Genomic DNA, 26,353 nt, shown 5'->3' with positions numbered 1-26,353 from the left:
TTAGACGCGAAGTGACACATCGAGTGGATGGTTTAGGAGCGATATTTGCCGCGCCAGTCGCGCCAGGTCTGGCTGATGCAGAAACTATTAATCGTCTAGTCGTTGTTCGCGCTCGCGCGCTATTAAAATCGCATCCGATCGCGCGAGCGTCACGCCGGGATCAAACATTCATCCGCTGGGATAAAGAAAGAGAAAGAGAGGCGGCCACTCCTCAAGTCACCGAGTCTCTCGCCGGGTCACGAGGTTAAAGTTCAAAGGAATCCCCTGGCAGAGACGAAGACGAACTTAGCGCGCTCTCGCAGCGACGTGAGCTAATTAGGAGTAATAGATAGCCAGCCAGTAACGAGGAATGGTCCGAGACCTCGAAAGATTCGGGAGAAATAAAGAATGACGTCCTGACGTCGTGCCGTAACGTGTAGGCCTGCGCGCGATTAGCCGACGGAGTGGCTAGGACGAAGCCAGGGGTGAGTCGGTCGGCGGTGGCGACGGCACGACGACGACGACGACGAAGGACTAAAACTGTCAGCCTTGACAAATCTACGAGCGTCGCCCTGATAAATTCAATTAAACAATTATATCCTCCCCCACCGTTCGCGCTCGAGCACGAGGAGGGCGAGACCGGAGGGAAGAACGAGGAGAAGAGCCATTTCTGAAGTTTATAGCCGGTCTCAGATCAAGCGTGGCGCGGCCCGGAGGGTATCCTGGAGGGTGTCCTGGAGGGCGGTTCGTCTTAATATAAAGCGAGTTGGTAAGTTTGGTGCAGCCAGCAGAGGCTAACTTATAATGCGATTTGTTTAATCGGCGCCAACTACTTTGTTCCGCCCGGCGTTTTCCGTCGTCCTTTAAGAAGGACGCGGAGCCACGGAAGAAGCTAACCCGCTGCCCTCCCGCATCCTCCTTCACCACTCTCGTCGTCGTCGTCGTCGTCCTTCCACCGAGGTCCGACTCGTGCTGGCTGTTGAAACGACGTGTAGTATCGAACGATCCTTTTCGGCGCCTCTCGCCGAAAGCTCTGGAGATAGAGCGTCTTGATCTCGTCGTGCCTCTTAACTTTAGAACTTCAATCTAAGCTCCCGTGGACTCCGGCGATCACACGATTTGTATGTGTGTTGGTCGTAACAGCAATATCGCAAATATCTTAAGTCACTGACTTTTGTTAATATTTCATTACTTTTCCCACCCGTGTGTAGCCACTCATTCATTTTCCCATCGTATCCTTTAGTATACCCTCCGAAATTGTGTAAGGAGGGGGAGGAGGAAAGAAATGTGAATTTCTAATCCGTGAACCGTGTCGTTTGTGGAAAATAGAGGCAATTAGTGTCACTCCGTGACGTTTAGATAAAGGAAGAAGGATGTCACGAGTACAAATATAGGAAATCCTCTGTTCTGCTTCTAAAACGCGAAATGGCATTAATTGGGCAGTTTATCTGAAAAGTGACACGCGACAAGTTTCAAGGGTCTCTTGCTAGAATAATTGTGTAGCGCCGATCTGCACCTGCATCTTCCTTAAATTCGTTGTCACTCGGAATAAATGTCGTAATTGGCCCAATTCAAAAGTGTACATGTATGAATGCATATGTTAACCTACATCTTATTTTATAGAAATCGTATTTCTTAATTATATAATGGCTCTCCTTTATAGAATCCTTTAATAATCTCGCGCCTTGTTGCCTCTTGCCAATGTTATAAAATCGTGATTTGTTATAGCAGCACGTCACAAAGTATTGCATTTAACGTACACAAATTATCGGAATTATTTGCACAAGATTGTGATACAAAATTTGGAAAAATACATGAACTTCTCGCGTCGTGCATTTTCGAACATCCGGACAGACTCGAACGATTCGAATATCGCGCCTTACAATGGAAGGCCTCCTCAGCACTTTTGCATTTGTCGAGAAATCTGTCGAGAACGATGCGTTTTTGAATTCTCGAAAAACGCGAGGAACGTGGAGAGCTCATATTGCAGTGCGAGATATTTGAACGACTTGAGTATACATCCCTGTGTGTGTTTGCATCGCCCCGTTCTGACATTCTCGGCGCATCGCGTAATCAGCAGTCTGTATGCGCGAAACGAATGAGAGATCTCGCGATTCCCCTTAAAAGTCTCGACATCAGCGCCATAATAAAACATGTGTTTTCGCCGGGTCTGGCCTCGTCTCACGTGTCATTCACGTTTCATCGCGGTGTCTGCGTCGATCTCACCTTTAAAATTCGCTGCGCCAAGTCGCGTTCAACCACGCGTCTGTAATAGTGCACCATTAAACGTCCGCGATTAAATATCCCGAGGATACGTCCGCGACGCGGCCGCACCATGATTCTCTTCGGCATCGTTTCTCCCGTCTTCCTCCTCCTCCTGCCCCTATCCTTCGCGCTGGACCGGAAAGGAGCCTCGTAGCTCTCTCCCTTCGGGAAACAGTCCCGGCACCGGCACCGGCATCGTCCTCGTTACGCGGATTAATAGACACTTTACGTCCCTTTTGGACAATCTGGGAAATTAGCGTCGGCCGAGTGTAACTCATTCATGGGTAGTTAACGGCGGATAGCCGGGGCTTCGCCGGACTTAATACGCGAGTCATAAGTCGTGAAGTTCTTGCGCGAAGGCGCCCGAAAAGAAGACGTCAGTGGGGTGGTGAACCAGCAGGAGACGGGGGTGGTGAGCGGAGTGGAAGGAGGTTAGACGACGGAGGAAGAGGTCGGGAACGGGAAAGAAGGAAGCCTGGTAGAAAAAGAAGGTCGCGCGAGATGGTGGATGACAGGGACGAAGGGGGTGGAGGGGATTGCAGAGTGGCGGCGGCACCGGGGTGCGTCCGGAGGTGGGAAGAAGAGACGAAGAAGAAGGCGGAGAAGCATGAGGAGAAGGAGGATGAGAAGAAGAAGAAGAAGGAGGAGGAGGAGGAGGTTGAGGAAGAATATGCGGCTGCAAGAAAGAGCCGTCCAATATTTCAGCGCGGGACGATCGCGACTGAGCGACCGGGCGACCACTTGAAATATCTTGTCGCCGGGCGAAAACTTTCGGGCACCGGCAGCCGCTGAAACATGCTGACGTAATCGTATATAGAGGGACAGGCCAGGGGAGAGAAAGAGGAAGACGGAGGAAAACTCGAAGCCGTCAGCGAGTCGAGCTGCGTCGAGTCGAGTCGAGTCGAGACGCGACGCGTCGCGCCGCGACCTGCCTGACTCGCGGCTGACTCGCTCTACTTCGCGAGCGCAGGATGCGCTCGCCGCATCGTCCTTGCGACCACATCGTGCGAGGACTTCTGTGGCTCGTTGCGTGGTCGGAAGTTGAACAACTAACCGGGGGGAGACGTTAGATAGAACGCAGAGACGGCAATTACTTCTCGGTCTCGAGTGTTTGGGCGAGTCTGATGATTGTTGGTCTGAATAAACATTAACTTCGCATTGTATGTCAAATACAGATTTTGTCGTGCTGCAGATAACCGACTATACAATTTTGCAATCTATCAATGACTATTAATATATAAAGCGATTTCAAAAACTTTAACAGCTCTGAAAGGTATAAAGTAATTTTGACTCAATATTTCTATATATCTACAATTGTACTATTATTATTAAAAATTGTTTACAAAAAAGATTTTTACATGCAAACTAAATAGATAAAAAATAAATAAAAGAACAAAATCAAGAGATATTCTTACGATATTAGAAGTTGAAAAATTGACTAGTCAATAATCATGCTTTCTTTATTATTAGTCTCCTTACAGTTATATAATGAGTTATTTACTTAATTTCTTACTTTTGATATCGCTAGAATATCAGAATAGGATTGTAGATATATAGGAATATTGAATCAAAACTGTTTCACACTTTTTAGAGTCTTTATGGTTCTTGAAGGTAATTTTTGTTGAAAGTTTTTATTTCGCACATTTCAATTATGTAACTAAAAGTTTGTTTTTGAAGTGTGATTAAAAATAAAAATTTTATCTTTTATCTCAAGATAGAGTGTTCTCGGATTTTCAAGAAAATAATGGAATTATTCAATTATTAAGTAACCCAGGAAAACTCGGGTAATAACACTAATCTAAGAAATATATGGATAACATACTGCACAAGCTACAAAAGATTTTATCTCAAAATCCCCAACGGTTCTCAAGTTATCAAGGAACAAAACTGAGAATCTCTCGGGTAGAAATTAATCAGGGCATGTTCCAAGTTTGTAAAGACCCTAGCTAGGCATGCCCCAAAATAGACCTGCCATCGTTGGCCTATCGTTGGGCTTAGATATCGTCAAGAAAGACAAATTGTTAAATAGGCTCTGAAATAGCCTGATGCAGACTACTTCATACTACTTCATTTACTTCATTCAAACTACTTCATTTACCTATGCTTACAGGACTTAGTCAGAGCAGTTTAATCAATTTTTGGAAGTTTAAAAGATCAGAAATAGTTTAAAAGATCTTAAAGAGATTTAAATGAAATTTACCATAATAAGATTGAAGGAAAAATAACTAACTTTAATTTTATTTCTCAAAAATAGTGCTTAAGTCGAAAATTTCTCACAAACAGACTACAATTGAAATTTTGCTAGAAATAAGTTATTTTGAAATTTTACAATCCATAACAACGTCTAGTTAAGTATAACAATATAGGATCTAATTAGGCATGCCAAGATAAGGTCTGGTTAGGCATACCAAGATAGAACCTAGTTAGATGTGCCAAGATAGAATCTAGTTAGACATACAAAGATAGGATCTAGTTAGGCGTGCCAAGAGAGGGCCTAGTTCGATTTACAAATCTGATTCTAGTTTTCACGAGTGTTACATTTCTATGTAGAACCTCAGTGTGCTTGCCTTTGCAATGCCCAGACAGAAGTAGGGAAAAACTGTATATGACACTTTTCAAATTCAGTTTTAAATTTCTACCTTTCTTTGAAGTCGAATAATAAGTTAAGTAAGTTACAGGACATATTGTTATGAAGCTTGTGAACTTCAAGAAAAACGTTTGGTATACACACACGCAAAATTTCGTACGTTACAGGTTGTTACAGGTCGGCCTGATCATTTGCCGCGCGACGAAAGTTGCCAATCTCAGAAGTACAACGAACAGGCATTGATTATTTGTTTGGAGAAGCTTAATGGGTCCGATATTTATACATACATAGTGCAAAGCTCTAAGTGGTTATGCGTTTCCGTGATAATAGTATGAAGCGCGAAAGATGATATCGTGCTAACGACATTATAACGAATCAATTTGCTACTAACCAATTTGGACTGCCTCGAATGAAACATTAATGAGCTAATTAAGAGTAACTGTGCCCGAATATGTCGACAATAATACGCTGGCGCATCGGAGGTTTAAATGTGTGCCGAGTATCCCCATTTTGACGCCGAATTGTGCGCCGCGAATTACGCGGTTACCGTGATGGGGGCAATTAAGCAGCAAGATTTACGTAAAACAAGATGAGCTATATGACGACGAGGTTTACGAGTTAAGAAATATAGCATTCGAGTTAATGAAGATGTACTCTCTTTCTGTCTCTCTCTCTCTTTCTCTGCCTCTCTATCTCTCTTTCGATATTTCTCTCTTTCTTTCTTTTCTTCGTATCCTTCTCCACGAGAAGCGCGATATATTCCTCATATATAGTAGAATTCTGGTTAATAAATAAAGCGAATTTCACGTGAACACAGTTACGGGTTAATGCATAATGACAGGTGTCACTCGCGCGGTAACTAACCTGATTGCACTATAACAACGCAAAATTATTCTTCATACTCCTTGAATTTGTTTAGCGTAAGTTTCCCGTCGAGATTCTCGACTCGACTGCACGATTAAAACGTCGTTTTTTTTCTCAATGGCATGGAAGAAGCGCGTATTAATTGAGCAGCATTTTTACTAATGACGCGGAAAAATCTGACGACAGAATTGCGCGCGTGCGATGTCTTTTATACGGAGTGTTCTTTTGCATGCACGGATTCTCCGCGAGTTCTTTCCCCCGAGTAACAAGCTTAGATCGATTATTCGCAAAAGGGATACAATTAAAAGTTATTAATCGCCCTCGTGATTGTACAATGGAATATCTAGGCGATTGAATCACAAATCTCCGCCAAGGTCCACTCGAGAGGTTAATTAAGACGAGATCGCCTTGTCTATTCATGATGCATTCAGAGAGCTCGTAATTTTTAATTCGACAAAATTTCTCAATATCCGCGACCTTAATTGCAAAAGTTTTCGCGCGTCAGAGGAAACTCGGTTCCTTAAATTCGTCCGAGAATCGAATTCGCGAAGCTCCGCACAGTCGAGGAGGAGAGGCTGGTCGACACTAGTAACACCGTGCATCCGCGCCATTTCTTCTAAGTATCTTCAGGACTCGTGCTCGCACAACATAGAGCCGAAATTTCTCCCCGGCCAAGAGTGAGGATCGATAATCGGCGTGAAACAGCGTCGTTCATCGCGAACAGCACGTTGAGGTCGCGGCGATACTTTCGGAGCGCCTAATTTAATTTTACGACATGGAGACGATCCGACGCGCCGGTAGATATAAACCTTAACTATCGGCGAATCATGTGAGCATAGGTCGAAGGTCACGCGAGAAGACTCCAGCGCGCGGTTGTTCCAATCGAGTCGACACACAAAAGCGTGTCGCCAGAGCCACGGCTTTTTCTCGCATTCTGCGGCAGCCGAAATTAAAATGTCAAGAAACGGTTTCGTTTGTGCACGTCGAGAGAAATCAACATTCATCGAGTTATTTCGGTGCAAATTGAAGGAATTCGCTGAATCAAGTTTCAAGCTTAATCCCTCGGTCCAACTGAATAATCAGAGACCTCTCCCTCCACTCGCTCGTAATGCGAGTTTTATTAATCGGATATCGTCGAAGCAATTTTTATCTTAACGCGAGCGCTCCCCGTTTAAGCTCCTAACTCTCGCGAGAAAATTACAGCAGACATTAGTGGACAGTTGGCATCCGTTTCTCGCTAAGAAGAATGGACCTCTACGACTCCTCGTGTCTACCGTCCGAAATTCTTATTGATGTCTAATCGGCTGCCAATTTCTTGACCGAAACAGCGTATCTCACATGCTTTTGGGGCGCCCAGTATAATCGACTGAAAAGCAGCACACCCCGGTATAATGGCGAGTCTCGCTCGCCTTGCAGGAGATAAAGAGAGAAACAGCCAGCCAACCAGCCATCCAGCCAGCCAGTCAACCAGCCAGCCAGCCAGCCGTTTGGGCCGTTGTGCTAGGGGTTGAAGTGGAACTGAGCCCACACGGGGTGTGCGGGATGACGGCGCCGGAACGGCGCGCCGCGGCGCCACGTGGCCAACCCCTCCCACCGCTATCTCGCCACGTACCCTCCTTCGGCGGCGCACCGACACGCGTCTTTCGCCCCTTGCACCAACGAGCCCGTTTCCCCTCTACCACTTGACAGGCTAACCCTCCTCGTTCCTCTCGTCTTTTTCCTCTTTCCGCGACTCCCCTCGCGAACTCCCCTTCCTGTCGCGCCTCGTCCTCGTCGTCGGCGTTTTCGGCGGCCGACCGACCGCGCCGTCGTTCGTCTACTCTATCGCCGATTGTCGCGATACCTAAGCGCGTAAAAGGGATTGAGCGCGAGATACCTAAGCGCGTAAAAGAATTTCGCCCAATCCTCCGATAACGACAGCGCAATGCCCGTCCGAGACGCTGCGTTAAACCTGTTAATTTTCGCGAGATTTGCGACCCCCGTTGTTCGAGATACGGCGGGCAGACGAAGGCGTATCGCTGTAGAAGGCTTTGTCCGAGTCTCGAGTTCAAGCACTTCGATACCGCGGTCGGAAAAGTAAGTGAATTACTACGACACACTCCATTTAGCGTTAAACGCGTGACGAGAAGCGGGCACGCCTATCCACGCTATTTAGCGGTGCTGTTCTTAATACGTAATTTCAGGATGCATAACGATAAACGTCGTGCGAGTATTATACGGCGTCGTTTCCTCCGGCCGTATATTTCTTCGGAAAGCGCGTTCGAAAACGCGCATGTGAGTGAGCGAGCAAGCGAACGAGAGAGAGAGAGAAAGAGAGAGAGAGAGAGAGAAAGAGAGAGAGAGAGAGAGAGAAAGAGAGAACGTGAAACGAACGGAGAACACGTGGGGCAAATAAATATGGTCGACGCGCACGTGCCAAAACGTACGCGCGTGGGTGGGCTCGTAATTTTTGGCGGTGACGATTTTTCAAAATCAAACGTAACCAAAAGGTCGTACTATAAATTCCATTTCTCTCGACCGGAGTCCGCGCCCGTTCCACCCCCTCTGTTCCGTCCGTTCCGTAGATACGTTGCGTAACGACACGTAACTCAATGTAATTCAATCGGCCCCGCATTTTTGCTCACGTTACTACCATATATCAGCGGGCAGATCATACATCGGCAGGATACCACCACTATCCCACCCCTTCGCCCCTCATCCCGCGAGCCCCCCCCCCTCTCGCCTCTCCCCGGCCTTCCATCCCCCTCTCCTTCCCCCTACACACTCGTGTGTCAGTGACAGATAGAAATGGTGCTGCCGGGATGGAAATTAAAAATATAAAAAACTGTGCTCTATGCAAAGCTAACGCAACCTATTTTTTCAAATTGAATCCGACCGCTCTTCGTATATTGGACGCGTTTCGCGTCGACGTCGAAGTCGCGGTAATGGATGGCCGAAATGGAAGCTTGATTCGATGTTTGTAATTGATGCGAGTTGCAGGCATCGCTAATGCTCGCGCGATTAGCCCTTTAAATACGGGGAAAGAATGGGACACGTTCAAATATTCCAGAGTTCCTATTCGGCTTTTTCATATGCCCCGTTCGGGGTACACGACTCTCTCATGTCGCACGAATCGAAATTTTCTTTCAAACATCTATGAACCTTTCACATTTGTACTACGTTCTAAAAGATTGGTGTATGCTTAATACATATCAAAAATTAAATCCTGTTTAGCGCCTCCAAATGACATAAAACGCACAAATGTCACTTGTAAGTACACGGAAGAAAAGGTTTGGTTGAATTAACCAAATATCTGGTCGAATATGAGCGATCCAGAAATTCCGATTGAAGTAACCCGAATTCTGTTTAACATATTGCGAATTCTGTTTCGCATACACATTTATTTTTTCAACCTTCGCATACACACTGGACGGCTACCACCTATGGCAATTTTCAAACAACTGTATCTTTTAAAATATTTATGCTAAAATTTTGAAAAAATTTATAGATTAACTTTAATGTTTATAGAAAGTGTTTACATACTTTTGGTATTAAAATTTAAAAGTTTCATATTAAAAAAAATTATATTTCGCGATTTCAAAAAAGTGAATTTTTGCAAAAAAATTTGTAACTTTTGTAGTTTTTATTATTTTTAAGTAAAAATTTAGCAGTTTATTTTAAAAGTTAAAGTTTAGCAGTTAAAATGTTTATCTTTAAGGAAAAAATTGTCTCGTAAGTCATCTCTGGAAAAAGTATATTTACAATTTTATATATACATACATGTATATACATATATTCATATGTATATTTACATTTGGTAAATTTGATAGTTGAACATACTAATGAAATAAAAATTGAAGATGTATGATAGCGCTGAATTGTAGTTATGGGTGGTAACCACCCAGTATGTATATGAAGGGTTAAGTTAACAAGATGTTTGGTTGACAAATAGAATTCGGGTTACTTCAATCGAAATTTCTGGATTGTTCATATTCGATCAGATATTTGGTTAATTCAACCAAACCTTTTTTTCCGTGTACAATCAAAAGAAATTGATATACGTCTCAGAGCATCAAAGTAAGCGTTGTATATTGAGGTCAAAAGTAGGATCAAAATGTCGACTGGGGAAACGATATTTTCCTGCCTCTCAGAGCGCCACCAACGTCACAATCAGATTATTAAAATACGCGCGTATCGATCGACGTGTATTTCAGCAAAAAGCTCGGCAATTGTGGCTTTCTTACGTTCGGGCCGAAAGTGAATATTCGCGCGCGGCGTCGTGTTTGTTTTGTAGTTTCAGCGGCATCGTAATTAATGTCGCTATTAATGTAATTATACGCATCCTATATGTGTGCTTAATTCATAATTAATAACGTTTGACCTACAATGAAACGGGCAAATGCTAACATCCGCGTTGTTCACAGTAAATATTTACTCCGCTCAGAAGTTAGACATTATAACGTTTTGTGAAACAAGCGATATTCCTCCCTTTGCGAGAGTTGCAGTAATTTAAATTTCATTTGCCGGCCTTATTATTTACCGATGTGTTTCGCTGATCGGAAAATACGCCAGCCTTTTGGCGATAACGATAACCGATAACCACTTCAGCAAGTCAAAATAGCTCTCGCTTTCATGCGGAAGGGTCTTCTTACGCAAATTTGCACCGTGTAAGGAACGAATGTCGCGACGTAACGACAGTAACGGTGAAGTTACTGCGACGCAGTGAGACGCCTCGCGAGATGGAATCCGGAAACTTGCAATCGGGCGTTCGCGGCGCGACGGTTAATTACCGTCTTGGAGAACCGAGCGGTTTCATTGGCATAGAAATGCACTCACTTCCGCACCGTAAAAGGCGTCGATACAGTTTCGGTTAATTGTACCCTTTTTTTACCAGTGGCCGACGACGACGCTCATTGGATTACCGCGATTACGCAGTCGAAGGCAGGGAAGAATAAACGGTCGGGGAATTCCCCCGAGATGCGAAAATAAAATCCCGTACTAGAGAGAGAGAAGGAAAGAAAGAGAGGGATTCTATCCGCAATCGGCTATCGCCGATGAAATCGAATCGTAACGAAGGGACATAAACTGGAAAGACTGAGATGTCTCTCTTTCCGCGCCTGAGGATTCATATCTACGATTTGTACAGTCGAGTATCTCTTCCTCTGCGTTAACTTATTTAAGCGCCGTCCATTAAGTACTTACTGGGTACTATCCGGACGTAGCGCCCATTTCCGGTATACCTGCTAGCGCGATGACAGACGCGAAAGCAACGTCCGAACTTTTATCTTCGTTACTTGCGCGAAAGACAGCTTATTCTCTTATCCTGATATTCTAATTTCGACCAATTATACATTAGACCATGCGAAAGTGCTGAACGCGAGCACCTGGAGTCGCGGCGTAGGAAGTAGAAAGTATATGGATTCGAGTGAAGTTGGTGAAAAGGGAGGAGAGAGGGAGGGCAAAAAAGGAAAATGACACTGGAGAGTGCAGAATCCATTAGCAGGTTCAGAGAAGGGAGTGCGCTTCGGCATCGACGCCCGATCTTTCATCCCGCTGCGAGCTTTTGTACGTGCGCGAATGAACGAGCGCCGAGCTACCATTCTTTCCTCTATCGCTTTGTCTAAATCCACCGGAACCGAATTTCCACGCGGAACACGTGTCAGGAATCTGCGATCGCGCTTTGGGTCGCGCACGAGAAAGAGAGAAAGAAAGACGCGGCCTCTTCCTCAAATTCCTACAGATCGGATTCTTGCTCGCTGCTGCCAAATTGAGCTCCGATTGTGCGTAATCATATTCAAAGAGATATTTTATTATTAAATAATCGACATCACAAACACTCAAAAAAAATACCATCTCATTCTCTCATATAGGATCCACATATATGTGGATTCAAGATTTTTGCAAAACTAAAATTTGTTGAATTATATTTGTTGAAATCTATTGATGCAAGTAACTTGTCTTCGTTTAACACTACGTAATCTCATTTTAAAGTTTGCACACCGAAAGTAAAAATATTTTCAAAATAAGAATGCTCTTTTTGTGTACGTCGTTTTGCACGTATGCAATTTTTTAGGTATCTAAATGCAATCTACACTCTATAATCAGCGTGAGATCAATTTCCCGTATTATCTCATCCGTAACACCAATTCTACCTTAAATTTACGAGCACTTAACTCGCACAGATGGTGAAAGCGATACACGCACGCGAAGATCGCAAATTGGGAGCATTAGTAATTAATAACACGTTGCTATTTAGAGTTCGAGTGGCTTTAAATGGATTAATTACAATCGGTTTGAAATCGATGTTGTGCTGCAAACGATGCTGAGTGTGCGGCGACAGTGCGACTGAATGCAACATGCATCAGTTTATCCGCGATTCACGATTACTCTCGTCATAACGCACGTAACAATATTACGCATCGCGATCGTTAAAGCACAGTTAAATCCGGCCGTACTAGAGTCCCTGTCGATGAAACACCTTCATTACAACGAAGGCGCAGTCTCTTCCTTTCGCTTTCTCCCTTTCCTTCCTTTTCTTATCCCTCTCCCTTTTACCTGCCCTTCCTGCCGTACTTAGATCGTGTACCCGGTACGTCGCGTTTCCTGTCTTAGCTCCAGACGATGTCTTCGACAATATCTTATTCAAGGTCGCAGTGGGAATACGAATGAACTGGCGGAGATTCGCGGGAAAGACGACAAGAGTCGTGGAAATGAGGAAATGCAAGAAAAACTCGAAAGACTAATAACATGTCAAATATTCAAATGGGTGAGACGAAATTTATCTTGTGTTTTAAGTATTGCGTGCAAGTTTGAGATGGATGTCATTCAGTGGATTCCGATGATTCTTCGGTCTTTTTTCTTCTGAAATTATTCTCTGAATTAACCACGACTCAATTATTTTTGTGCGATGAGTTCGATTACATAGAGAGGATGTAACGTCGTTATATTTAGGTTGTTGCAAAAATCACGTCGACTACAGTAATAAAATCTACGAATATGAAGGTAATTTTCTTCAAAATTTCCTACCGAATCCTACACACATAAGAACGCTATTCTTCTGCTAAGAAAAGCTTAGGTTACTTTCCTTTCTTAGTAACGGTTGTCTTCATCGAAGAATATTTTCTTGATAAGTCTTAAAATATCAGAAATTTAAAAAAAACTCATTGTCATGCACTCAAAGAAAGAATTTATTTTCTTCCCAAGAAAGTTTTGAAGAAATTAGTTTAACTCCATGTATAAGTAAGCAAACCGTTTTAAAACTATTTTACGAAGAAAAAACATTTTTCTCAAACGGGATCAATACCTTAATTGAAATGCTAAACTCACTAAATATCAAAATGTATATTTTTAATAAATCTGATATTGAAATTATGATGAACTTTTATATGATAGATTCACAGGTATGTGAACTTATAAAACATTCGAATCAAGTAACATTTATTTGCATACAATATGTATTCTTCTGTGTATGGAATTGTGGAAATTTCCTTTCAACTAAACAAGCAAGATTAATCTGTTTATTTAATTGAGCTCTTCGCCTTATCCTAGATCTCGTGTTTCCTTTGTATTCCGTTTCAAAACTACCCCCGCAGTAATTTTCTCGTGCAACAAAGGACAGGACGAAGTGGAGGTGACGAAAGAGCAGAGATGTCTCATAGCGGACGAAGTACATCGGTCGAACGAACGGAAATCGGTTTGGTATATTGGTATGTTGCCAATGCAGCGGGGGTGGCGATTGGTCGTCGCTCACAAAGTGGATCAGAGCCGCATGCATAAAGCCGGGGGAAAAAATCGTGAAACGCGCGCCACTCGCCACTACCACTTCACTGCCACGCGGCGCACTCGGCCGTCCGGTAAATATTAGTCCGTCCGGATCTACCCGTACGGGACACTTTTTCTTCGCTGTCTCAGCGCGTTTCCGTTCTCATAAACAAAGTAATGACTCGCCGACGCGAAACCCAATTCCCGGATTTGGGCGCGAGCGAGCGAGCGAGCGGACCGACGTCGCCGCCGACAGTGGTCGCAGCTTGCCTGCATGCATACGCGTGTCCACACACCCACGTGAACATACGCACGCACACACACAAATTCCACTCATACACGATCGAGCTACGTGTTTCCGTACGTGTTACGAACACGTCCGTGAGTGGTACGCGCGGTAAAAGCCACCTCGGCGTGCATGTAAATCACGTCGACGACGTCGACGACGACGACGACGATGGCGACGACGAGGACTCCGTTCGTCCCTCTAAACCTTGCTTCCCCTTACCCTCTCTTCCTGCCCTGCTCGCGCAGGTTTACGTGCACCGACTTCTTGCTAAACAATGCTTCGATCGACCTCCTGAGCTCTCATACCTTCGTTCTTCTCTCGCCTGTGCTGTCCTCCTCTCTTTCTTTTCTTCATCTGTATTGTTTTTCTCTCTTAACTTCTATCCTGATATCTATTATGTCCTAACCTGTGGTCCACGCCCGCGTTCTTTCTTCTGCATCCTGGAATCTATTATCTTCAGGTTATTGTGCTTGTCCCCTAACTTCACCTCGTGTTCTTCTTTTCTTGGGTACCATATCTTGATCCTGCGTCGTCGACCTTGTTAGCGCCGCTCGCTCTTGCATTATTCTTGCTTCGGTCCCGATCTTGATCCTGCTATCCTTGCCTCCTTTGCATCCTTCGAACAAGAGAGCCACCCCACTCCTTGTTTTCCTGTCTCTCCCGATATTTATTATCTCGCCGCACGTTGTCCTTACTCTCTTCAGCGCGGTCTCTCGCGGTTGTACGATCGCTCTCGCTCTTCTCTCTTTACTTCCCTGTCTTCCTTAATATTTATTATCTCGTCACATCGCGCGCTCTCCCTCTCTTTTCTTCTTCTTCTTCTCCTCTCTCTTACTCTATATCCTCCCACGTCGTTACTTTTTCTTCGTCCACCGTTTTAACCCTTCTACCTCCTTCTTGCCTTTGTTTTCTTCTTCCTTTGAAGGGAAGGACTGCCGCGTTTCCCACTTCTCTTTCTCCTGTCATCCCTGATCTTTATTATCTTCCCGCACCGTCCTTGCTTCTTCGAGCATCGCGTCTCACGATATTCAACGATCCCTTCTTCTCTATCCTTTCTCTTCTCTTTGATCTTTCTCCTTGACTTCCGTTACAGTAACTCACCACTCAAGCACTTTACTCGATCGCGTCCAATTTTTTTCTATATCCTTTCATGAAACCCTTAAATCTCGATGACGAAAGCAGATGTGTGTGCCATTGTCCGGGCGACTCAGGTTACTATAGTTACCAACTGTGCAACTTTCTATTCCACTACGCGTATTCGCGCTTCATTGCTCATCATCCGCGACTTCTTGCTCGCGTCTTGCTGGAAACTGTGCTAACAAAGTTTCGCGCGCTTTTGTCAGGAGAGTTACTTTCGCAGAAATCGACGTGATTTTTGTAACAACCTAATATAACGGCGTTACGTCATCCCTACCTAACTTAACTCGTCTCCTTGCCTCCTACTTTGATCGCCCTTCCTGTCGCGATCCGCTGCTCTTTAACCAATCCGCGGAACCGTCGCTTCCGGTTGTCCGTTGACGACGACTACCGTCGAGAGATCGCGAGAACGGAGGGATCTCGCGATCTCTCGGGCGCAGCGCGCGCGCGGGGGAAACTTTTCAATATCAGGAATGAAAAAGTTGATGCCACGCTCGACTTCCTCGGGGTCGGATTGTTCGTCGCGCGTAGCCGGACCAATTTAGGGCAATGGATCAAGCGCGCGGAAAATAGCAGAAGCGGCCCTTTAGCAGTCGGACAGTCTCGGAAGTTTCCACCTATCCCGGGATAACGAGAGATCGCGTCAACGCGACAGCCTCCACTGATCGAGCTCCCTCGCTTACTCGTGTATTGAGCGTCAGTTATCGAATTCTCTCGCGTTTAACGTTTAATTAAACCCCGACAGATTCCGACTATAAAAAAAAAAAAAACCTCTGCCCTTTCATGCACCCAGACGGACTTTCATGATTATCACCAGTGAGATAGTTGATGATGGAAAATTGACATTTTTTTATTACTTTTATAAAGTAAATAATATTGTATTGAATTAATTATTAAATTTACATATCATATATGGAAAGAAATATTTGTCGGAATTAAACAAAACGGCCCTGATACTAATACTGCGCTGGATTTAACTTTCAGAGAGCAATTTTTGGAAAACTTTTTTCCAAATTTTAGGAAAGTTATCGAGAGAACAAAAAAACGTTCACCCAAAGTATACTCTAGATGATAGTGCTTAATATGCACGCTCGATTCTTCTACTTTTGAAGACCGCGATTTCTGAAAATCCGAAAATAGCAAGTGCGATAGCTCGTCTTTTAGCGAAATGAAAAAAAAAATCACGACTTGTGTAATAATTCGCTAATAACGAGATGGCACATTTTTCTTCTGTTGCAGACGTTCGACATGTCGAGGACGAGAGGGTAAACCGTCGACTTGTGATAAGATATAGACATAATGATGCAAGAATAAGACGAAATACGTACTTCAAGAATGCCAATTTACGCTAGTGCGATTGTGGTGCGAGAAACTAGAACGCGCCTGTAGCGCGATCAACGTCGGCGAGGGCGTTCCATCGCTTCATCAACGTCCGCAGCCTCATCTTCGGCAAGCTGCTGCTCAAAATAGAGGCCGGAGATGCTGGCGGTGACTGCGAGGTTACGGGCTTTCGCGAGATCGCGCACGCGAGAATTCTACAGCGCGGCGGATCGGTCGCGATCGTTCTACTGTGGATCGAGGGTTTCGGTGAAATCTCGCAAAATATTACTTCTCTCGTTAGGTAGGCAATTAACTCCTTGTGATTAGCGACAATTTTCGCGGGAACGACACGAGATCGTAGAACGCCCGTTTTTTGGAAACGTTCTTCTCGGTATATCGCTTCCTTTCATCCGGCCGCGCGCGCCGCGCCAAAGTCGTGCTGTTTCTTGCAGGAGAAATTATTTCGCTGATTAACCCTTGAATTCCGAATGGAAGGCTGGCGTTGAGAAACCCGACATTGATCATTAGAGATTATTAGGTTCCTTCTCACTTTTCTACCTGATAATTACGAGACGTGAGTCCGATGTTACATCTACAAATGACGCGGTTTCTCCGCACGCGTTTGAACTTTACCTTAATGTATAATTATGCGGAGAATATTTATTTTGATATTTATAGAATCGTCCGCGCAAAATACGATTCGGACTCTAAGGGTTAATTCGTATTTTATTATCTTTCGCCACTGTCGTCTAAACAGGATAAGAGTTACTCTGCGTAGCAATATATAAATATAAATATATATAAATATATATATATATATATATATATATATATATATATTTATATATATATTGCGTTATGTTTAGGAACGCGTTCGAGATATACAAATAACATATTGCTCAAAGAAATTCTGCCGATCTGTAGCGACGATTTTGCAATAGCGATTTAAGCTATCGGTCCCGAGTTACGTACTCGCGACACGCGATACACCATCGTCGGGATCGTCGCGCGTCATCGGGAGATCCAAGTCGAAGGATCATTCGAGCGGTAACCTCGCGTGCATTCCCCGAAGTGTCCGATCTTCGAGGATCGCGGAGCCGAATCGCCCAGACGTCAACTGGCAGAATGAATAATTTAAGCGCGCTTAGAGAGCTTCGGTAGACCGACCTCGCCTGAGAAAAAACGCGGTTTCTCAACTCGATCTGAATGAGTCGCGATCGACGAATTCGCAGTTCCATCGCGCGGACGGGTCTCCCCGGGATCCCTCAAGGCCCGCTTGATCGCCCGTGGTCGACGGTATCCAAGTCAATTTTTACAGTTTTAAGACGCGCGTTGCGAGCTGACGAAATTGAAGTCGCGCCTCTAACGCGGCCGTCTCGCGAACGCGAGCTAAATCTCCAGGGCGTCGCGGTCCCTACAATCGAATAACATACGTATATATACATATATATTTGTAAGGACACGGCGGTGTGTATGTGTGTGCGCGTGTGTGTGTGTGTATATGCGATGTGTATGCGCGCGCCTGTGTATGTTAATGAGTGTACGGGCGGAGGACAAGGCAGGAGAGGAGTGATGAAGGGTTGAAGGCTCGCCGACGTTTTGCCGTGCGTACAACGATCTCTGTTGTCTATAAGGGTAACCTCATAGTGCTCCTAAGACGCACTCTGTCGTCGCACAGTGCGTCCCTTTTAGGCCACGCGCGCGTGCTATTATTGCATTACCTCACGCACTTAGTCGCGACTGTTTTTCTAAGCGAATGTGCGACTCGGCGAAGCTATCCGAGAAATCGCAAAGATCTCCCGTTTTCTTTTACTTTTTTTTTCCACTTTCAAACACGAAATCATTGCCGACGTGACGCTCTAAATGCGAACGTATACCTTCGCTATTTTACATGGAACGTAAGAGACACACACGCACATTGGCTCACCCTCACGATCCGGAAACGGACGGTCGCGTTCATGCAGCGAGAGACGAGGAGAATTTTATATTTTTCCCTTGCGTTTCGAACAAAACACATTTCGGATCTCGAATTACGGAGTCGCATTTTTTTTTCGAAGGAAAGAACGTCGGAGAGTGATCGCGTGTGCACTCCGGAAGGACGCACTGTGTGCAAAGAAATATAAAAAAATATATATATATAGATATATATAATAATTATAAAAGAAGTATATACATTATTATTGTATGTAATTAAGACGGAGATAAGTACGAAAAAGGAGTCGCTAGAGCATACAGTGCTATATATACATATATACATATATAGGGTAGTCCACTTAAGTGTTAACACGCCTTTTATCTCCTGAATCGTTAAAGATATTGAAATGCGGTTTTTACTGAGATAAATTAGATGAAGAGGCTACTAATATGCCGAATTTTTAAGATTTTGACGCCATCTTTGATTAAATGGACATATATCTTTTACAGTATATCAAAGTTGGTTGAAAGACTAATACAACGATATAAGGTTTGTTACAAATTGAACAAATAATTGTCGAAAAAATAGCGTTGATAAGTTTGGACATTGCGCTATGTGCCTGTCACCGATCAAAAGATCGATTCATGATTGAAACATCTATCTTGCATTACGTTTGTCAAGAGAGCATAGTTTCTTGGAATTCATCAAATTTTATGGACAGCTTCTTCATCTAGTTTATCTTGGTAAAAACCGCATTTCAATATTTTTAATATTTCAGAATATAATAGGTATGTTAATACTTGGATGGACCATCCTGTATATATATGTGTGTGTATTTATATACATATATATATATACACACGTACACACATATATATATTATATATATTATATGTATTCTCTCTATATATAATATATACATATATATATAATGATATTATACAAAAAATATTGAATATACTCTATACAGTAAAGTATAATTGTACGTTCGCTAGTGTTATATATGCGTTATATATAGTACTATATATATATAAACATAGGTACAATTAATATAAGTAAACTGCTACCAGTAGCCGTTTAAAAGTGTAAGTTTAGTCATCGATCAATGAACGAACCGCGACTTGGCAATCGCCATCGCGGCATTTCAATCTGCTGTATCGACTTTAGGTGAAACGATATGAGGAAAGACAGAGAGAGAGAGAGAGAGAGAGAGAGAGAGAGAGAGAGAGAGAGAAAGAGAGAGAGAATATATTCAGCCGAGAGCTGTACGTTTACGACTCGTTGGTGCTTCTCCCTAGGTAAATATTACTTTGTATCCTTCTTGTCGGCGGAACAATAATCGTTAATCGATGTCGCTGCTAGAGTAGAGGGACGAGAGTGTCGGAATTCGTCGTCGGGTATATCGCGATTCACCGCCGGTCTCTCCAGGAGACCTTTCTTCTCGCGTTATGCGGAAGGAGACGCGAGTTGTCTCCAGCTGACACGAATTCAATGTACGAAAACCTTGACGTGAACCTTTTTTGTTTGAATAAAATCTGGAGGAAGGAGAGAAATAAAACTTGGAAGATGTTTCCGTTCATGTGATCAACGAAATTTCATCCACCCCGAAGGAGTTGAGCTTACTATTCTCGAACATCGACTAGTCTAATGTCGATCGCGCGGACGATCGCTAAGTATGTCCGGCGGAAGCCGGATGCACGCTTATTTTTGCTATCCTAGAACGATCGCGAGAAATTATTAGCTGCTATCGTGCAAATTTGTGATGAATCAGAATGAGTAAAGTTCAAGAGAACATTAGTACAATATAATTCGTGAGATAGCTCCTAATCAAACGACGACTCTATTAGATCAGTATAACGTGTCTATGAGGTCGCGCCTCCGCGAATCTTCAGAGTCGTTCAATCCTGCTGCGAGCTTTCCGACACAATCGATCTCGCGGCTGAGAGATTGCCGTTGGTTTTCCGCGGCGATCTCGAGCCGAACTCGCGTTATAGAAGAAACTAGAGAGACAGAAAGAGAGAAAGCGAGAACCTGTTGTTAGATTAAAATGTCTCGTAAGATCGCGAGAGAAAAGGAGAGACAGAGAAAAAGAGTGACAGAGAGAGAAAGAGAGAGAGAGAGAGAGAGAGAGAGAGAGAAAGATTAGGTAAATTTGTTAAATATTAATATTCGTATCGATTCTTCTCCCCCTCCCCCTTCCTCATGTGCAATTATTACGCGAAAACGACACCTTGTATAACACAGTTGTCCGAAAGATTCTCTTGCCAGGTTTCCCGGTGGATTCTTCCCGAGATACTGAGTAATTCGGGCGTATGCTCTTAGGTGCTTTTAAAAAGAGGAGAGGAGCGATCTTTGTCGACTCGGCGACCGCGAATTCGAGCTTACAGGTGACGCTAGTTGATAGCGCGGTGATGTTTTTACCAATCTTAGAAGTATAAAAGTACGTCGCGCATTGACGAGTTTAGTCGGTGTTTTTAGCCGTGAAAGAAATAGCGTTCCCGCGAAATAGCGCAAGCGCGGCGTCGCGCGCTGGGCTCAACTCCTAACCGCGTTTTTCACCGGCGTGACTAGCACAACTCGCTTGCCCTACAACACACGCGCGGCGATGTGTATAAATTATTTGGCGAAGAAAGAAACGCGAGAATATCCGCGGGCAGGATTGATCGTTACGCAGTTTCGCCGGGCGAGACGCGTTTGGGGACTGAAGCCGATCTCGTTTAAACCAAAAAAATCCACTATGCTTCGTTAGTGATTCGTTATCTCTCTCGAAAAAGGAAAAATCATGGAATATCGAGTCCGAGTTGCCTGAATTGGAAGTGTAAGTGTGTGATTGATGAGCGTATTAGCGGCCATCTACACGAATTTGGCGCCGTTGAAATTCCGATCGACGCGAAGCATAGTGGACGGCTGAAGGACGTAGCGAAAGGAGCGTGTTGTTTGATTAGATCCTCGATTTTTCGTAGAGATAATCGCACGTTTCCCGACAACGCAAGAATCCTTCAGTGCATCCGTCGCGCGAACCATAGAACATATATACACGAAAGAGGAACGCCTTTGTTTCCTATGGATAAAAAATGTGACCAAGTTGCGTGTGAGAGACCAAGGAAATAGGGACTAAAAGTCCTCTGTACGCATTCGCTGAAATTGTAAAGAATAGAAACCGTCGAAAAATTATTGACTGACAACGATTTTGACGTATGCGTGCAGAAGACGATTAATCCATGTTTATCTCCTTTCTCTCTGGCACCTTCTTCTTTCGCAACTCGGACACACTTTCAGTATCTGCATTCTTCTTCCATGTATGTATGCGTTAAGGCGCGAACGGCCGCATCGTGGCGTCGTAAGTAACAAAAAAGGAAAAAAAAAAGAAAAGAAACCGCGCGAAAATGATGTCAATTTTATCGACAAGTACGATTAAGCTTAGAGAGTACCTATGTGCGTACGTCGACCGATAGCGGATCCCGTTCGACTGAGAATTACCGCCTATGCGATAAAAGCCGGCCGATCCTGTGCGACTAGCGACGTGGCTCTAAAAACTTGAAATACGGCAGGCGATTCCTGCGCGCACTGAGAGAAAAAACAATGCTTCACATAGCTAAAATCTTATAGTTACTTTTCACCCCGACCACGTTTTTGGTAGCAAGACGGTAATAGTGGCACGCATACAAGACTATTATCACATTAACGTTATATTAGAATATAATAAAGGAAAAATGGTTTTCTTCATCACAATTCGTAGTAGTTATTTCTCCATGCTAATATAGTTAGAAACACCAGACATTTTTTTCTCAGTGCGGGATTTTCTACACAGTTGCAATCTTTCGAGGTTGCATTCCGAAACTATTCTGTTTGTGGAGAGTTCTACCGAACATAGTTTGTGTTACATATACAGTGGATTTTCAGTAAAATTCTCCTCAAAAGGGACGTTTCGAAATGCAATGCAAATTCTCTCCTTATCGGGATATAATCATGTAAATAATGAAGCAAAACTGTCGTGATGATGCGAAATTCATCGATTTTAAGGTTGCAATTGTTGCGATGAATTGACCGTACATTGAAGAGGCCAAATGCTAGCCGGATGCGGTCGCGCCGGCCGCCCTGAACAATTTACCAGCGTTTCGCTGAGGCGAACAGAAACATGAAAATACGAGCTTTCCGTTTTGGCATAAGTGTACGAAGTTACTCGTAAGTGTTCATAACGTAATTACCATAATTAGCACTTAGGGACGGAGCTAATTTACATACAAAATACACGTGTGACTGGAGACAAGTGTTTTCTTTCCGTTTCTTTTTCTTCGCAAAAAACAACACATGAAGCAGCAAAAACGCGGCAGATATTTGTAAATTACAATATTTGAAAGATACTCTCTTAAAGTGAATCAGTGAATAGTCACTGATATCAGTTATAAGTATAGCACTGAATACTTTCAGTGCACCACTTATAACTGCAAATCAGTATATATTCACTGTTTTCAATAATGTTTCACTGATTCATTTTAAGAGAGTACGGGTGCTCGCGCGGGTATTCGAGTAAAAACCCGAAAAAGCTAAAATATCCGGGTAATACCCGAAAGACCTGGTTACTCGAGTGTTTATCCGAATAGTCGAAATCGATAGCACTAATTGCAAATGGTGAAAACGCACGATCATTATTGTAATTGATCATTACATTGCAATTGCAAATTGGTATTATTGTAATGTTCGCGTTACGCTAATCGAGTTTGAAGTCTCCTCTGAATACACAACATGTCTCTTGTGTGAAGCTTTCTTTTGAAGCTTCTAGTTTTTCACCGTGGATCTCTCGACTGATGATGTCAGAAGCGAGACAATATACGTCAAAAATTCTTTCAAAATACGTTGAAATAAAAAGATTCACTCAAATACATGGCTAAAAAGCAGCACACGTTTATATAAGATCAATAAGTCCAAGAAATATGAAAAGGATAATCATGTTAGTAACGACAGTCTCTACGTTATCGACATTTTTCGAATGCATCATTCACTTCAGCATTCTTTTAATTTTATGGTTATTTGTTGATTATCAGAGCAAAGGGAAATTTCCCTTATTTCCCTTATTTCCACGTACTTTGCAAGAATTTTCAGGGAGATAATGTCTCGCTTCTGACGTCGTAAATCAAGATGGCTGTGGTAAAGGAGCTTAAACTTCTTGTGATGTCTTCAACATCCGAGATCCTCGATTAAAAGGAGACCTATTTTTGCTATTCATTCATTATGTTTAAGAAGATTAACGATCGAGAATCAATAAAAAAATGCGCGAGATCTAGTGAAATTGAGACACGTTGAAATCACATAAATTACCTTTTCCTTCCTAAATCGACACAATCATTGAAGTGAGGGGACGCGCGTTAAGCTGCGATCGGCAAATCGAGATTTTGAAAATCTTTCTACGTCACACGACCGTGCTTGATTTTCGACCGAAGCGGGTATAATTCGATCTGTAGACTCGATTTTGTCCACCGAATCAAATGAGAGCAATGTGGAATTTTGCTTCGGTTTTCTTCGGGAGAATACCGTGTCTCTCACTTGAAAATCACGCACGAGGAAGGCATTTCTTAGGCGAAATCATTATAGCTCGTGTATCCGTCCACTGAATATAGAGTGCGGTGAAGGAGTTTGCGACATTGTTACACACAGCGCGGCTTTAAGCGAGAGAATTTAGCGTGTGATAGTGTCGATAATCCCGAAGGAGCAATCTTCTCGACGAAACCCGTGAAACGTGGCAAACTGCAAACCTGGCTTCGCAATTATTAACCAATATGTGTCCGCTGAGCAAGCTCGACAGAAGTGAAATTAAGAGCTCGTTAATGTACGACGATGTCGTCTTAATTTCGGGCTCGTTCCAGCGCGGCAAGTTGTCTGGCCGACTTTTCTCAAGAAATCGAGAAAATTCATCGCACCTTTAGTTGCCCTTTCAGCTTTTTAAGATTGATTTCCTTTTGGAAAACAATTAGAGTCGGTTGTGCCGAGCCCGTCGATTATTAATCACCTCACGTGCTTGAGGTGGAAGCTTGGAAGGGAAATAAAAAATTCGAGACGACCGCGGATGATCCTCGAGATAATTGTGAAACCGGCGTTTGTCACGTCCTCGATACCTGAGTTCCTTCACGGCGTTCTAGATTGCGAAAAGAGCCGATGATTTCCTTCGAGAACACGGTTTCTCGCGACATGCCCGATTTCCGCCTCGAACACACCGGCGCGATCTTCCCAATGGAACAGACATTGCGGCGACGCGTCGCGAGGACCGCGATTTGACAAGCGAGTCGTCTGATTTGTATCACGAAAGGGTCTCTTTAGCGAGATAGGCCGATCGATCGTTCGCAAAAGCGGTCAAGTGCTGAAAAAAAATCTTGGAGCTTTATGTCGCGAGAAACCGACACTCTAATGCCAAATTAAAAAGCTCGTTTTCCGAAAGATTTCCTAAAAAAAATGTCCTCTCACGACGAATTAGACTCTTTAATGTGATAAATTTTTGACAAGAGAAAAGGGAAAAATCGTCTTACAAACAGATTCCTCATGCGTTTTGAGGAGTGGAGATTGAAGGGAAACCATTTCGGACTTGCCCTATTTTGCGTGCGAGCGACGTAAGTATAAAATATTACCTAGTGATACATAAAGGTGTTTATGGAAAACGAGAGAGAGAGAGAGAGAGAGAGAGAAAGAGAATGTGTGTGCGTGTGCGCCTCGGCTGATATTATATAGTCAATATTAGTAGCGCGACAAGAGAGAGGGAAGAGCGGAAAAACGGGAAACAAGCAGTTGTCGATAGGAATCGGAGAAGGTGACGCGACGAAGTACCATGGAGTACCTATGTTACGCTTGAAAGCTGTACTTTCCACCTATTTCCTCCGCGGAAGTTGCGAGCTGACCCGCGTTTCGTCGGGAAAATTTATCTATTGACAACGAGACTTAGCTCGGATAATCTGACACGTCCGTTCGGCCCCAGCGAGCGAGGAATATTGTCAGTCCGCGAAAGGGCGAAACGTAGAATCGCCCTGAGAAAATTCGAGAATTGAATGCATTCGAACGCGTTGAAATTTATATTAATTGTAGCATGAGATTTGATCATTGCGATATTTTCGATTGTATATATACATATATAAGAAGAAGACGGCTTCACGTCCGATGAGGCTTTTCATTGCTCGAAACGCGAGAATTGCGCTACGCCCGGCAAAAATCCGAGAAACTGTAATCGCTTGCTCGAGCTACGTGTTCATTAATCGCGAAAGATTGATGAAATAAAGTAGAGTCAGCAATTGTGCGGCAGAAACCGCGGTGCCCCTCTCCCTCCGCTACGTCTCGCCGTGATTTCTCCTCAAATTTGAATTCTATGCGTTCTTAGCGTGCGCGCGTTTCCGAACACGAAACACGGGTCATCGTTTTCGATCGGCGTTTTCAAGTCGGTGGATCGATCCGCCGATCGGAAGCGTCAATTGCGATCGATTCGAAACGGAAATACGTACGTCCCGTACGGCGGACACTCGCCGGATATTCGTTCCCTCGCGCGAGGAACCTCTCGCTACGTTTCTGTCTATCTTGTTTTTCTCTTCTCCTTTTCGTTTCTCCTTTCTTTCCTCGAGAACTTTTACGCGCAGCGCGCGCCGCCCTGCGCGGCGACGGAGAACAGCAACGCATTGACGCGGTTGGATCATTCAATTAATTCCTTAGAGCCCTACACACTATGGCGTATTGTTATATTTCTTTTCAGATATATGCGCATGTAAGCACACATATATGTTTGATGATGTATAAGATATGTAGACGTACATTCGAAACTTGAGTTATATATTTAACATGAGTACTATTTAATATATGATTCAAGCTTATAATAAACGGGTTGTATAGAGAACTGTCTCATTGTTTTCGCGATCCCTGAACATCCTGAAATCTAAACGTCCCGGAAAACTTTTCAGCGAGTTTCCGAGAGCACAGCTCGGTGTTTTATGGTACTATATGGAATTTTGTGAAAATTATTTTATAGTATATTCAAAGCAAAATATACGCTGGTGATAACTATAGGTAACAATCACGAGTTTTGTAAAATCAATATATACAGTTTGATAAATTGTTTTACAGTTATTGCAACTAAAGCTGAATGATTATAAAATTTGCGAGTATTTTTCCTCAGAGTACATGTCCATTGCATGTTAATAGAATTTAAATATTTTTTCTATAGAGAATATAGAAGATATTCTCTCTAAGCGGAAATTTAAAAAATTTCAGTTTAATTGTATACATT

General features: G+C 43.5%; 1 protein-coding gene across 3 annotated transcripts in view; it reads left to right on the top strand.

The window, feature by feature from the left end:
• LOC116851835 (forkhead box protein O) overlaps window positions 1-25,963 on the top strand; it is a 221,083-nt gene extending 195,120 nt beyond the window's left edge. For all 3 annotated transcript variants that reach the window (XM_032831662.1, XM_032831661.1, XM_032831660.1), the window contains exon 8: window positions 16,101-25,963. The gene's annotated coding sequence lies outside the window, so the exon portion shown is untranslated. The remainder of the gene's footprint in view (window positions 1-16,100) is intronic.
• Window positions 25,964-26,353: the final 390 nt, after the last annotated feature.

The sequence above is a fragment of the Odontomachus brunneus genome, unplaced genomic scaffold, assembly GCF_010583005.1.
Source record: "Odontomachus brunneus isolate Ranch 3 - 2012 unplaced genomic scaffold, Obru_v1 Obru_scaffold_193, whole genome shotgun sequence".
Lineage (NCBI taxonomy): Eukaryota > Metazoa > Arthropoda > Insecta > Hymenoptera > Formicidae > Odontomachus > Odontomachus brunneus.
Note: the sequence above shows the minus strand (reverse complement) of the source record. Positions and strands in the feature narration are given on the sequence as shown.